Genomic DNA, 15,643 nt, shown 5'->3' on the forward strand with positions numbered 1-15,643 from the left:
AGAATTTTTAAACAGATACAAACATATATACTATTTAGTAACCTGTAAAACCACTTCTCATGTAATAATCTCTTGTACAACATAAGTAAGACCTTCATCATTTTTTAAATAACTATTCTATATTACTGAATATGCTTTTGGAGTTGAGAAAGTTGTAGGTTATATTAAATAACTGTACAGTTCAGTAGTCTTCAAATGATTCAAAAATAAATCAAAAACAGCTAGACGTATCACTAGATTCTCACCAGCAGTTTATTAATTTATGTATAATTATCATTTGTACAAATCATTGTGAAGGAACTGACAAACTATCAATGTTCAAAACAACATATTTTCTTCATATGATATAAAAAAAGAGAATTGATGTTCAAATATTTCTAAATGAGAAATCAATTATAATTTGTTGTTGCAAATTATGTATTTGTTTAAATTTAAAATAAAGCAGATTTTCGATTAAACATTAATAAAAATCATTAAAAACAACTAGACATCATACTAAAAATAAAGTCTGTATCTCTAAACAAAAATAATAATGTTTCACCTTTGCCATGTAGGAAATAAGGCTAAAATGGCAACATGTTTTAAACTTTTTACTATTTTTCACATTCACACACATAAAAAAGCACTCAACTTCCCATCTAAGAACTAGCCAGGAAAAAATAACAGTCTAAGCTGATCAAAAAATTAAGGGGAAAATGGAGGATGACTTCATTTAACCAAGAACACCTCACAAAAATCAAGTGATGTTGGAATTTTCCAAATAACACTGAAAGGAATAGAAGAAGCTTACCACTTTCCGCAAAGTGGCATTTTAGTGTTAAGCATTATGTAATATTTGTACATTAACACATAATATTTATGCTATATACCCTTCCCTTCACACATTTACCTTTTCTTCTGTCTTATATAGAAATTCTAAATATTTCACTAATACAGTTTTATGGTCTGTTTTGCTTGGCTTCAATCCATCTTTGACTCCTATTTATTTACTATCTCCTGGGACCTGATTTTGCAGTCATTCCTTACAATAACTCTTCCAGGTTTGAGAATTTTATTTTAAAATTCAGTTAAGCAGGCCAAATTTACTAGGCACTGTCAAACTAAATGCCAGTAGAGGACCCTGGGAGAGGAGATGTGCTAATAACAGCTAGCATTCCTTAAGCACTTGCTAAGTGCCAAGCACAACAATCAGTACATTACATTCACTGTCACCTCAACCCTCAAGACAAGCCATTAAAGTAGTTACAATTATTAGTGGGATGAAAATAAGTATCTAGCTCTTAGTATTGTGAGAATTAAATATACTAATATTATCTAAAGCACTTAAAAGAGACCCTTGTGCCCAATTAGAGACCTGGGTTGTATTAGTGTTAGCTATTATTATTATTACTACTCCAATTTTAAAGATGAGGCAAGTAAATTCCATAGAGGCTATGTAACTGTGCTTTGTTCTTCTGCTAGTAACTAGATGAGTCAGGATTTCTGAACTGCATTTAGGCTGGCACCACATTCTTAAAATTGTGTCTTTACCACAACCATGTTCCTTTGCCTCCTCCAAATTCAGTCCCTGCATTTTTCCTTATCTTAGAATCAAGGGGTAGCTCATACACTAAAAGTTCTAATTAACTGCCAAAAACTTCACCTTAAAAGGAAATTTAATGGACCTTCATTCATCAAAACAAGTGAGACAATAGGACACAGCAGCCTTTGCTGCCCTGGAGCCACCATCCAAACACCAGATCACTCAGAAAATGGTAAAAGGAGGTGACCCAGGAGATTGTCATCACAACCTGTCAACAGAAACCAGATAGCCACAGCTTTAGAGAATACCTTACTGTGAATTTTCTAATTTCAGAATCATTTATTATTCCATATCATAAAAATACTAGATTTTAACACGTCAATTGAAAGGAATTTCCCTTCTCAATTTTCCACAACAGCTTTGTGCTGCACGCATCTCAGACTATGGGGAGAGACTGGGAAATCTCCTCATTCCTCTTTCTCTCTCCCTCTCTCCTACCATTTCTTTTGGTTTGCTGAATTGTTGAGAGGCGCTAAAACATACACACACAAAAACACATCACACAAAACTCTTCCAACAACCAGCAGGTTAGTAATTTCTTCTAGGACCCATCTGTTTTCTCATATACATTAGAAGTAGCTAACTAACATTTTTAAAGCAACTATTTCTGATTAGCTACAAAATTAAAAAGTGTTAGCCCAAACAATAAGAAATAATGAGAACTTCAAGAACAGCTGCCAGTCTAAGATGACAATATCTTCGCATCTGTCTAATGTTGAAGTGGCCCTCCTTCATCTATCAATTCTTCTATGAATCTGCAGGCACATCAGGTAATCAGAGTAACTGGTATAATTTAGCAACACAGAGCACTATAAAATCTACCATCTCTATCTGGAAACCACTACAAAATATTGTTTAAAACTAGTTTAACATTTAAAATTTATTGTTTACTATGTTCAGGAAAACAGGTGGAATGCCGATAGGAGTTTTTAAAAAAAAAAACACTTGGTAATGCTTTTAAAAATGTTTTTAAAAATAAGACCTTGAGCAATTTAAAAATTCTATCAAAACAATTCTATTTGGGAAGTTATTATAGATTAATAAAACTAAAGATGCAAGATTCTAATGTGAGTGGTCAATTCAGTTAGAAGCAAGATCAAGAGATAAACTTAAAAGAGAACAAAGACCATTGTTAAAAAGGTAATTAACACCTTGACTTGAATAAAGAGATTGGGCAAGTAAGATATGGTATGATTTCACTTATCTGTAGACTCTAAAAACAAACAGACAAAAATGAAAATTAAACAAAACAGAAACAAACTTATAGAAAACAAACTGACGGTTCCCTGCAAGGTTCTCATTTTGTTACTGGTTTTCATTTATCTCAGTCTCCCTTTTTCTTGTTGCAGACTTTTGTTCATTTTTTTTTCTTAAATTAAGTTTTGAATGTTTGGCAATCCCAGGTTGCTGTTTTATATTTAAGAATAAAGGACTAGAAAATGTTGTGCCCTTTGTACTTATGTGGGTCCCCTTGATCTGAAAACATTGCTTTGGGGTAAGCAGGAGCCAAACATTAGTCTTAAAGGCTCTAAGTTCCAAAATGAAAAAGACTTTATTCTATGGTTTGAAGACACACCTTTAGCTGCCCTTGTTCCCCAGCAGTGCAGGTAATTTCATTAGTGTGTGTAAGAAGGACAGTGTGAAGGGCAATAATGAGAAATAACTTGCAATATGGATATTTACATAAAAGTGGAATTGGTGAACAGAAGGCTGGTAATTCCAGCAATACACCTTGATTCAATTTTTTGTTTCAGCTCCAGTGTCTCACTTCTGACTTCTATTTTTCTTGGCATTATTGAGCCTCAAGCCTTTGGGAGCTTGTTAATGGCAAAGTGGATTCCCCCTCAACTTTAGGCTATTCTCCCATATCTTAGACAATTTCCTCTGCCTGGCTTCACTCCATATAGTTTTTGTAGCAGCTTGATATCTTTTTGACCCCTTATTGTAATGCTTAAGTTAATAAGTATTCAGGGGGAATTTAGATAAAGATATGTCTCAATCCTTCCTCTTAAAATGGATACTCATCTGTTTAAAAGCAATTCCACTGACCTAGTAAAGGTACCCTTAAAATGCCTAAAGTGAATAAAATCCAAAAACAAACCAAATTATTACAGTGTTGCCTATGACCATAGTCTTAGGGCAATAACACTGTTCGGAATTATAGAAAAGAGGCTCTTTATTGAAATAAATGCAAACTGTACATACGTACAAAACTTAAGGTACACAGGGTAAGGTAAAAGTGGTATTATTGTTTCTTGTTTCTGAATGCTTAATAGTCTGTCCTTTTGTAGGGAATGAGACAACTGATTAACAGTTTCAAAAAAAAAGATTTATTAAAATTCCAAAGTATTTAATAAGATAGCTGCAAATATACAGTGGAGGTTATTTTCCTTACAAAAGGAATGGAAATGATGCATACATGTTATCCCACTTAAATTCGAATTTTGTATAGATAATAAGAATTTGTTCCCTGTAGAAGCAAAATGGGCTCATTGTTGTCTGTTAGAGCAAATGAAGTGTCTCATAACTGGCAATTCAATGTGTTAATTCAGCTGCACCATCCAATTACCTACGATTCATCTCAACTTAGTTCACAATAATAAAACTCTTTAAAAATCTATGACAAAATGTTTGCTCTAGGTTTACCAAGTAGGGAAAATAGTATCCTGAAATCAGGGAGTGGAAGCCACAGAAAATAATTTATAAAAAGTATTCATCACAATCTATCAGTAGTGCCACAGTGAATTTTTTACATGAACTCAAAAGTCTAGAGTTAATAATGAAACACATATTGGATGTTTTATAAGAAAGGCATGACCAAAGAATGTGAGAACTGCCTGGCAACTGAAACTGGCATACCCTCAAATGCACAGCTCCATTTTCTTGGAGCTATGGTCCTGCCAACTGCCAACTGACCACGGGGCCCAGGCACACAAGTCTAAAAGTAGAAAAAGGTAATGAGATGCGAATTTAGCATCCCCAGCCTCCTGTTAAATGACCCAAATGCAAGAGCTAGAGCATCTGCTTTTTACCTATCCAGAGACTAATGATGAATTAAATGGAAGCTCTTTTCTATCTTTATTTTTTTTACAGAATCAAGACAACTAATAGAGTGTCCAGTTCTGCTACATGATGATTTATTAAGCCACAGAAGATAGACAGTTTAAAATAGTTATCACCATGAAGACGAAAGAAAGGAAGGGAGATGCAAGGGGGATACAGGAGAAGAAAAAGAGTGTAAGGAAATTATAAACACAGTTTTACTTATTACAAAATGTGGAAGTACACTGAAAATCCATAGGATATGGGTAATATCTCAGTGACAAATAGGGAGGGGAAGACTATTTTCTAATATTTTTCCAGACAAATGACATACAGTTCCATTTGAGCCTGAACTATCAAGGGAATCAAAGAAATATGAGCCTTAAAGATTTAGAAAAAGAGGTAGAATTTGCTGTGAGAAAATCAAAAAAGACTCTATTGTTTTGAAACTAGGTTAGTCTAGAATCCCATGAACCCTCACTTGATTATAGAATCTGAAAACAGAATTGTATTTAAGTGCAGGTTTTTATTTAAGGAAAAAAAAAGACAGGTAGAGTAACTCATTACCAGGACAGGAGTACATCATTCAAATAATCTACATAATTCAATCAAATTATTAGTCTAAAATAATATTTATATTTTAAAAAACTTAGTAATAGTCTAGTTAAAACACTGTCTAGTGCCTTAAAAATATTAAGTAACAGAAAGTTGCTTAAAATCAACCAAAGGACATGCATAAGGAGAAAATGTACCTCATCAAAGATGGATACATCAGTTCTTACAGATTACCAGTAATTACAAAACAGCATGGAGATTCCATCATAAAATAAGCTTACAAAAAACATAATTGAGAAAAACACAAAAATTTCTATGGGATTTTCCCAATACTTTTCTTAAATATGAGTATGTTCTATTGTAATATAAGGAATTTATTAGCAATACTACAAAAAATAAGATATTTCTTATTAGGTTAGTTACAGATGTGGATTTTAGTTATAAAGTCTATATGTAGTAATATTATTTAGTTACGAATTTTATTTTTTTATTCCTGTCTGCATCACTCTATATTAATTCCTTATGGGGTTTTTTGTTTGTTTGTTTTCCTTGGGGCAGGGCAGGGTCTGCATATAAGTAGACACCACAATCAAGTTGAAGAATACCACTGATTTTTCCATGTTTTCTGTCCCAAACTTTATAATTACCTTTCTTTCTTAATTTGGTGCCATTACTTCTAAAAGGGAAACTTTTTTTCAATTCTAAAAGTCTAAATTGGTCAGGTTTTCTTTCCTCATCTTTACTGTTTTTATTTTTTAATGTTATTATACAACCATTAAATTTCATATTAAAACATAATGACATGGGGAACACAATATAAGTGAGAAAAGGAAATATGAAACCATATTGTCTCAGATTTCTAAACAAACATATACTTAGAGCTATTTGAATATTGTTGCTTTGAACACTCTTGGTTTCAGTGTACTTTTTTTTTATTAAATACTTTTGAGTTTTACTACTGTTCAAGTAGTTTTCTGCCTTTTCCCCCACCCCTCCCCAACACCCAACCCTCCCCACCTCCCTCCCCTATTTCCAACCCCCCTTGTTTTTGTCCATGTGTCCTTTATAGTTGTTCCTGTTAACCCTTCCCCCTCCCCCACCCCCGCCCATTATCCCTTCCCTTCTCCCCTCTGGTTACTGTCAGTTTGTTCTTAACAACAATGTCTTTGGTTAAATTTTGCTTGCTTCTTTGTTTTGTTGATTAGGTTCCATTTAAAGGTGAGATCATATGGTTCTTGTCTTTCACCACTAGGCTTATTTCACTTAGCACAATGCTTCTCCAGTTCCACCCCTGCTGTTGCAAAGGGTAGGAGCTCTTTCTTTCTTTCTGCTACATAGTATTCCATTGTGTAAATGTGCCATAGTTTTCTGATCTATTCATTTACTGATGGGCATTTAGGTTGCATCCAGCACTTGGCTATTGTAAATTGTGCTGCTATGAATATTGGGGTACATAGGTTCTTAGGATATAATCCTAGCAGTGGAACTGCTGAGTCAAAAGGCAGCTCCATTTTTAGTTTTCTGAGGAAATTCTGTACTGTTTTCCATGGTGGTTGCACTTGTCTGCAATCCCACCAACAGTGCACTAGGGTTCCCTTTTCTCCACATCCTCTCCAACACTTGTTTGTTGCTTTGTTTATGATGGCCATTCTCACTGGTGTGAAGTGGTATCTCATTGTGGTTGTAATTTGCATCTCTCTTATGGCTAGCAATATTGAGCATCTTTTCATAAGTCTCTGAACCCTCTGTATGTCCTCCTTGGAGAAGTGTCTGTTCAAGTCCTTTGCCCATTTTTTAATTGGGTTGCTTGTCTTCTTAGAGTGGAGTCCTGTGAGTTTTTTTATATATTTTGGAGATCAAACCCTCGTCTGAGGTATCATTGGCAAATATGTTTCCCATACAGTTGGTTCTCTTTTCATTTTAATGCTGTTTTCTTTAGCCAAGCAGAAGCTTTTTGTTTTGATAAGATCCCATTTGTTTATTCTTTCCTTTATGTCCCCTGCTCTAGGGGACATATCAGTGAAAATACTGCTGCATGAAATATCTGAGATTTTCCTGCCTACGTTCTCCTAAAGGACTTTTATGTCTTTCTTCACCTTTAAAGGCATCACTTACTCAAATAGAAAACAAAACATAGAAATTGAAATTCCTTTTTCAATTCTTCTATTTCAATACTTCTTCACCTAAAGCAGGTAGTTTTATTAATCATTTCATCAAAATAGCATAGACTTTGCCCTGCTACTTACCAGTTTACTCTGGACAACTTAACCTTTCTGTGTCTCAATCTCCTCATCTATAAAATGGAGGTACTAATAAAACCTACTTGTGGAAATTACTATAATGAAATAAATCTATATCTGTAAAGCTTTTAAATGGTGTCCAGAAAACAGTAACATTTGCATTAGTTAAATAAATAAAATTAATAAGTGAACCTGAAAAATTAAGTACTAAAAGTAGATCAGTTGCTTGTAAAATGTTTACAAAGTCATATCCTACGAACCCGTCTCAGGTAAATGAGACTGTATGAATGGGACCTGACAACCTATATTAAAACAAACAAAAACCTCTTTAAGTAAATTCAATAAACAGACTGGTTTGTCAGCCATGACACTCAACAATATCCTAGGTCATTTAGCTACATCTCCCCCACCCCACCCTCACTCTTTTCCTCTTCAATGGCCACAAAAGCCATTAACCAAAGCAATCTGGGATTAAACAGCATCAGTCAGTTTTACAAAAGCAGTTAGAAGTTTAGCTTTGGAATTTTCTTTCTTACCTAAAACAAAATTGCTTTGTCTTCAGCAAAACAAAGAAGTGAAAAAGGAATGACTGATCCCTAAAGATTGAGACCACCAGTTGGGGGAAAGACAGAAGAGTATGTTGACAGGTGCACCTTGTTTTTGCCCAGCACTCATTCCTTGTGTCAGGACACAGATTGGTACCATCTTAGTGATGGTGATTGATCCTGAACTACCAGGAAGGAACAAATCACCTCCAATCCTCTAATCCTTTCAACAAACACTGAAGCAGTCAAATGAGGCTAGAGCAATTGCTAACATCTTTCCTAGATCCAAATTTCTTGCCCTGAATTGCAACTAGAAAGAGAATGCAACAGCTACAGGGGCTAGGTCTCATTAAGTCATGAATATGTTGATCATGTTGGCCTGTGCTGTGTGGGTGCATTGATAGGCAGTATATTATAGTTGTTTAGGATAACAAGGATTCCCAATTACAGTTTACAGAATGCAATGAAATTACCAATTCCATGATGAAATTTTCATCCATACTTGTTAAATCAAAGAAATAATACAAGATAAAAAATGCACAGGAAGCTACATTTATTTTAAGAACTATATTTTGAGATTCAGTTCTGCCATCTTAGTTGGTGCTAAAAAGACCACTCTTTTACAAAATAATGGTGATATTGGTAGACTTTGTAAATCCTTCTTACTATACAAAAGAAAATGTTCACCTTGAGGTTGGCACTCACTTTTTTAAAAAAATGTATTAGTCAGTAAAAATGTCAGACTGAGAACTGTTAAAGCACTGGTTTTGCCGACAGAAAGAATGGATGTGATCCCTGCCCTACTACATATTATCTGTGTGATTGTGAGCAAGGGAGTCCTCACCGATACAATGCGGATAGTGACAGTACTGACCATGTATGTGGTGATGAGGATAAAATGAAGTAAGACATGTCAGATGTTTATGTACCCACAGCACAATTACAAAGTAAGTATCCTATAAATTTTAATCATCTTATCAACTTATAACTAAATTAACCATTTTAATACCCTTAAAAATAAATTTAAATATCTATACCTTCACATATATGTTTCCAAGTATTTCGGCCCATTTTTCTTTCACTGGATTAATAATGGTATTGCATTGAGCTCTTGATAGTCATATAAATCTCATCCTCTCCATCTAAGACTAATTATATAATAAAAAAAACTCCAGAGGAAATTAAGTCAGTTATTTTGTTTCTGGTCTAAAGGAAGACAATCCTTCCCATATGTCAAAATCCATTTTTTAACAACAAAAAAAGGTGCTGTGCTTAGAGCGTGAAGGCAATTAATATTAGACAAGAAACTAAGTTGACATTCATTCCTATCTCTGAGGTGTAATTTGGGTAATTTTGAACATATGTGCTGTGCTTTAAATTATTCTTTCAATTTAAAGTGGCTACTCAGCTCATGTATTATGTTCACCAAAGTATCAACCAGCAGTTCAATCACACTCTTCCCTATAATGTTCTACAAGAGTTTAATAAGACTTAAATGACAATTCAATGTAGTTCAATGTATCAAACAGATTCCTAATTAATTCCACGTCATGTTAAAACTCTGCTATGATTTATCCTGGACAGTGTCTGTATATCTTTACAGTAAGTACTTCTTAAAAAATACAAAAGAAGTCTCAATATTTAATGTAGAAAGTCTTTTTAATTTTCTCACATAATAGAAAATGCTCATATGATCACAAATATGTTCATATCTATGATGGAATAGTCATTCTATTCCCTACATCCTTCTGAAGTTACATTGTGAGGATTAACCATTAATAAGAAACAACTTTTAAAAACTGATATTTTGCAACTTGCTATAATTCTACTGAACAGGTTGGATGATTATTGTAGGGTAAACATCAACAGAGAACTGATAGTTGATGAGGGCTATAATAATGTGGACATTTGACTGAAGTTGGGCCCTTAGAGAAAAGACATGTCTCCCTAACTTAACTCACATTTTAAATGTTAGGCCTCAGCCAGCTTTTAATAATCTGTAGTAATACTTTTTAAAAAATAAGAATTCAGCTTAAATAAATAGATGTTGAGACATACTAAGAAAATAAAATTGTAAACTTCATAGCTAAAAATGAATTTTATCTAATGCCTTTACGTGGAGCATTAGGACATATATCAATTACACAAATGTCTTTAGCCACCTTTATTTCTTGGTAATCAAGCTAAAACCTATTAAATTTTTTACTATGAATATACTACATTGAAAACATACACATAGGTTTAAATCTGAGTCAAGGGGAAATAAGTATGAAGTGAATAAAATCTGCTTGATTTATATTTTGCTCCCAAAGATAATTTCTTATAATGCTCCAAGTGAATGACCAACTACAACTGAATTAATGCATCCATTTACACAAATTTCTTTGCATTCTCTAAGTATTAAACTTAACAATGAAAAGCTCAACTCTTCAAAAGCACGTATGCCTGTAATTAAATAGCAGAAGTCTAATCTGTTAAAATGATAAATGGTTTATCAAAGCAGACAGTGTCAGATCTGTAAGTGATTTATGTATTCAAACATATATTTAATGTATATGTGTGTGGAGGGCGGTGATGTTAAGAAATGTTTTCCAATAGATTGTCAGAGTCAATATGAGCACACATACTTAATTCTTAATTTGCTATTTGACATGTACTTATTCTGATTACAAGAGCAAAATGAAGGATTTAGAACAAAAGTCCAGTTAAAATTTTTAATAGCTAGGCCATTAGTTAATATGGTCACTCATACTTCAAAGTAGTGATCCTGTAAGATCTTATTAATTTAAGACATCTCTATGTCCTGGCTACTGATAGTGACACAAATCCAAGAAGGTAATGTATCAAAATCAGCCAAAACTGGTTGTTTATTGCTAGAGGTGCCAGTTGAGAATATGATGTCTGGTAAGGCAAATTAGTTAAAGAACAAAACTGTAAAAAAAACGATTTCTTCTCTTAAAGCACAAAGATTTACTACATACATGGAATGTTGTTATTTATTTAACATATTGGAACTGTACTAATTCTTTACACTCAGTCATGTCCCTTATTTTTCTTGTTCAGAAACACCATATTCTCTTCATTTGCCAAACCAGAGAAAACAAAAATACTCATTTGCTTGTTCTCTCACCCTCTTCCTAAAATGATGAAGTTTGAAAAAGCTGCACAACACTATTAGGTGGTGATATTCCTGTTACAATTACTACTTCTAAACAACAAGTTGGCAAAATGGAAACATTATATTTCACTCTGACATAACTGTTTAACCTGAAACTAATGCATATTAAGTCAAAAAGTTAAATGCATCTCAATATTCTTAGTGGTACAAAATCAGAACACATCTCAACCAATATCAGAATTTCACCTTTATGCCTGCAATTTTTAAATACAAAAAATTAAGTAGCATATCAAGTGATTTATAAGTAATAATTTTAAAAGCAAAATAGCTGTTGAACATGATCTTAAACAATACACATAGCAAATCCCTAAGTGTATTTTTTAAAATATTTTATTTATTTATTTTTAGAGACAGGGGAAGGGAGGAAAAAAGATAGGGAGAGAAATATTGATGTGCAAGAGAATCATCAATGTGTGAGAGAAACACCAATTGGTTGCCTCTTGTATGCCCCCAGCTGGGGACCTGGCCTGAAATCTAGGCATGTGACCTGACTGGGAATTGAACCGACAATCTCTCAGTTTACTGGTTGATGCCCAACCCATTGAGTCACCCCAGTCAGGGCAAATCCCCAAATGTTTTAAGAGGGAAGTACCAAATACTCAGAAAAGTAGTATTACAGCCCATGGATTACTACTAGATCATTATATCAGGAGGCACTACATTTCCAAGTACTATGGCAAATTCTTATATACATGTAGTATCACACCACTCAAATATATTCCAAGTGGTAAGGAAACCTATAAATTATTTAAGGTAACTGATTCAGTTTGCAGATCAATTTATATCCCCAAAATATTTTAAGCTGATACATCTCTTCTTTAACAGAGAACTTTTACTTGTTAAAAATCACACAAAACTATGCTTCCACAAATGATGTCATGTCCTCATTTACTTTTAGGTGGGAAGGTTGAGAAGTGCCACCATCACAGCCTCTAAACTCATTTCTTCCATTCTGCAATGATTGTTAAACAGTATCAGCCAAGTTAAAAACTTGCAGAGATGGCAAGTTCAAGCCATGACTGAGCTGAAAAGACACAGAAAACACACGTTGCAACATCCTTTCTATTAGTCCTCTATTCTCATTCATAAAAGACTAAATAGAATAAGGAAAAAAAAGGAGGCAGAATTCAACTTCTTGTATAGGCTCATAAGCATAGCTGGGTGACTCCAAAGCCTATAATTAGCTGCATGCTAATCAATCAACAAGTTTTTATTAAGCATTTACTAGTTTTCCCACACTGAGCTAAGGTCTCCATATCTGAGACACATCCCTTCCCATTCTGGATTCTAGGACCTAGAACTAATGTACACCAGCAATGCTACAAGTACTTCCTTTGGAAAAGCTTTCTTTTCTCCCTCCTCAAACCTAATCTGAGACACCCAGAGCCTTGTAAGCTCTAGAATGGCATGAGTATCACAGAAAAGGTGATAAGCATTTTTAAAAGCATTTATTTAAACGAGCAGGAGCAGACAGGTAACATTCTCAGTGGAACTGAAGGTGGTCAGGGACATAAGAAAAAGATGGAAAATCCTGGTTTGTAGCAAACAGTGTGGAGAAATGAACTTATGTTCAAAGCCAGCCTTCCCCTATGAACATTCTCCAAATCTATATATCTCTGAAGTGACTCCAACAGGATTTCAATATTAAGGTCCTAATGCTGCAGGAGAGGAGGAGTTTTTGGAGATCATGTAAAAGGAAAGATTTGTAATTCTATGAAAATGTCAAGATGAGCAGAGAAAAGGATGGGCAAAAAGGCAAAGAGAATGATCTGGGAAGGTGAGAGGTCCAAAGTCAGTCATCAATAGGTTGACCTTACTTTTCAATATTCTCAAACCAGCAGGTTCCTTTAACACTAGAGGGCACAAATGCAAACACACACACACACACACACACACACACACGAGGTGGCAGCAACCTTGAGCAAAGGCAGCCTTCACACAAAGCCAAAGATTTGAGGCCCTAAAGGAAACACAAAATGTCGAGGGGGCAGCCAAGTGTCTTTACCCTGCAAGTAAAATCTCTGTCCTGTTTCTCAGGGGAGTGACCGCGAGCTCTCCCAAGCAAACCGCTCAAGGACTGAGTGCAATGGCAGTTTAAAGCAGGCAGTCCCCAAATGCTCTGCTCCTCTGCTAGTAACACCTCTGCCTCACGAAAGCTCTCACCCTTTCAAGATTAGTTTCCCCCTGGATCTCTGAGCTTCTGGGTTTGTCTGCCCACTGTCTCTTCCCCCGTGGTTGCCTGTAAAGGCTGGAGATGTAGGCTCGAGGTAAGGGAAGGGGCGCCCGCAGCTTTCGCTGTCCAAACTAGCAGCCTCCGTGTGCTCTGGTTGGCAGCAGCGCAGAGCCCTCGAACCCCGAGAGGAAAGGCTGGTCCTTGAGCTCGACTTCGCAGCCCAGACACCGGCAGGCTGCTTCAATCCCCGCAACCCCTCTAGATCCCAGCAGGGAGGACTCTGTACCTGAAGGTGCCCAGAAGGTGGGCCAGGGTGTGTTCCCCTGGCCAGGGCGCCTCCTCGGGATTTGGGAGCTGGTGTTCGGGAGGACGAGTCAGGGCAAATGAGTACGGGAGATGAAATACGAAGCGAAAGGCAAAAACGGAGAAAATACGGCAAGACTGGGAGACAAGCTGAAGCGATAGAATAACAGGGACACAGAGACATCCCAAGAAAGACAGGGAGAAAGAGAATAAAAGAGAAACAGGGAAACCTAGAGGGTTGGGGAAGCCAGACCCAGGAAGAAAGCGAGTCAGAGACGGAGAGACAGACTGAGAGAATGAAAGGCAGAGGGGCACTCAAAGAGACAGGCAAAGGGAGGCAGAAAGAGAGAGCAAGGCAGCCGTCGAGGAAGACACCCGAGATCCAGAACCTCCCCGGTTGCCGGGCAGTGTTAAAAAGCATTTGTGCATCGCAGCTCCCGGTCGCCCGCAGCTCTTTGGAAAAAGTTGCCGGGGTGGAAAGGCCGAACTGCCCTGCGCCAAGCGTCACCAAGACACGGAGGGGTCCTGTGCCCCCACCCCCCTGATCAGCGGGGTAACTGAGAAAGCGGGGTAGAGGGCGGACAACGGCACAAAGTTCCGCGTCTCGTGCCTCGGGGTCCCCCGCCGCACCTGCAGCGACAGGGGACCATGCTCGGGGAGCTCGGAGAGCCCTCGGCCGGTTCGGCCGGTCCGCCCGCGCCCCTGCCCCGGGACCGGTACAGGGTGCTGGACTCTGCTCCCTGCCACTCGCTGCAGGACTTTGCGGCGCCCACCCGGGCACTCTGGTGGCCCAGGGGTGACTCGCCCCAGACAATTACAAGGAAGAGAAGGGGAGCAAGAGAGACGAAGACCTGCTATCGTGGCCAAGGATCCCGCGAAGAGGGAACGGCGGTCCACGCACGTAATTCAGCCTCCAACCCAGCCAGGCGGGCGCTGGCCAGCCTCGCCGAGTGCCGGGCGCGCAGAGCCTGAGCTCACCTGGAGCCCCGGCTGGCCCGCGAGCGCCGCGAACAGCCGGGCTCCCGCCTGCGCCACTCTCTTCACACTTCCCCGCGAGCAGAGCGAGCCGGCTCCGGCCTCGGCCAGCCCCAGAGAGGCGCCCACATAGCGCAGCGGCGGGCTCGAGGACTCCGTGAGCGCAGCGTGAGCAAGAGCCGAGGCCGAGGAGGCGCTGGAAACCGATCGAGGGCTCCTAGCACAGAGTCACCTCGGCAGAGCCGCCGCCGCCTGGTCACTTCGCCCCCGGCCCCAGCCCGCTCCCTCCCGGCCCCTCCTCCTCGTGCGGCCCCTCCCCCTCCCGTAGACCCAGCCAGGAGGCCTTTCACAGGGCTAGTACCATTTACGTAACCAGCACCCCCGGCCCTCCCCCTCCCTCGCAGCTCCTACTTCTCCCCGGGTTGAGGCTGTGCGGGCTGAGCTCGCTCCAGCTGCTCCCAGAGCCGCGGCTCCAGCGCTGCGCACAAGTCCCGCGATACTTGGCAGGCGCGGCCTCGAAGGGCAAACCTTAGGGTGGGCTCCGGTTCCACGAGAGCGCCCTGCGACCCGGGGAGCCTGGGGCCCGGAGCGCGCGAAGCCGTGCGCTGGCGAGCTCCGAGCAAAGGCTGTTAGGAAATCGAGACTGCCCTCGGGGAAAGCCCTGGCTGCCGCACCCCGGCCGTCGGCTCTGCGGGGGAAGGTTGCTGCGGGAGCTGCAGGTCTGGACGCTCTGTAGCGGAAACGACAGAGAAGAGTTTGGCTTCTTGTCCATTACACTGCCTGCCGGGGTGCTAGTGTTCTGGTTGGTGAGAAAACTGGGAAAGCAAAGTGCTTCCTTGTGCTCTTAAATTTTTTAGGAAGAGGTAAAGTAAAAAGTGAATCTTTGGATTTCTTTTCAGTCAGGAAGCTATGATCTTTTAACACACACACACACACACACACACACACCCCTACCCCTGAAGTACCTGAATGCTTGCATTTCAAAAGTAATCATTTCTGTTGGGCAATCATTTCTAAGTAGGGTTAACATGTAGTGTAGCAGAAAGGCCT

General features: G+C 38.5%; 1 protein-coding gene across 4 annotated transcripts in view; it reads right to left on the reverse strand.

Annotated features, from left to right (window-relative positions):
* GALNT13 (polypeptide N-acetylgalactosaminyltransferase 13) overlaps positions 1–14,860 on the reverse strand; it is a 494,468-nt gene extending 479,608 nt beyond the window's left edge. For 3 of the 4 annotated variants that reach the window (XM_036023469.1, XM_028510990.2, XM_036023466.1), the window contains exon 1: positions 14,470–14,860. The gene's annotated coding sequence lies outside the window, so the exon portion shown is untranslated. The remainder of the gene's footprint in view (positions 1–14,469) is intronic. The other variant, XM_036023467.1, reaches the window with a different exon arrangement.
* Between the last annotated feature and the right edge of the window lie 783 nt (positions 14,861–15,643).

This window comes from Phyllostomus discolor, chromosome 4 (assembly GCF_004126475.2).
Source record: "Phyllostomus discolor isolate MPI-MPIP mPhyDis1 chromosome 4, mPhyDis1.pri.v3, whole genome shotgun sequence".
NCBI classification, from domain to species: Eukaryota; Metazoa; Chordata; class Mammalia; order Chiroptera; family Phyllostomidae; genus Phyllostomus; species Phyllostomus discolor.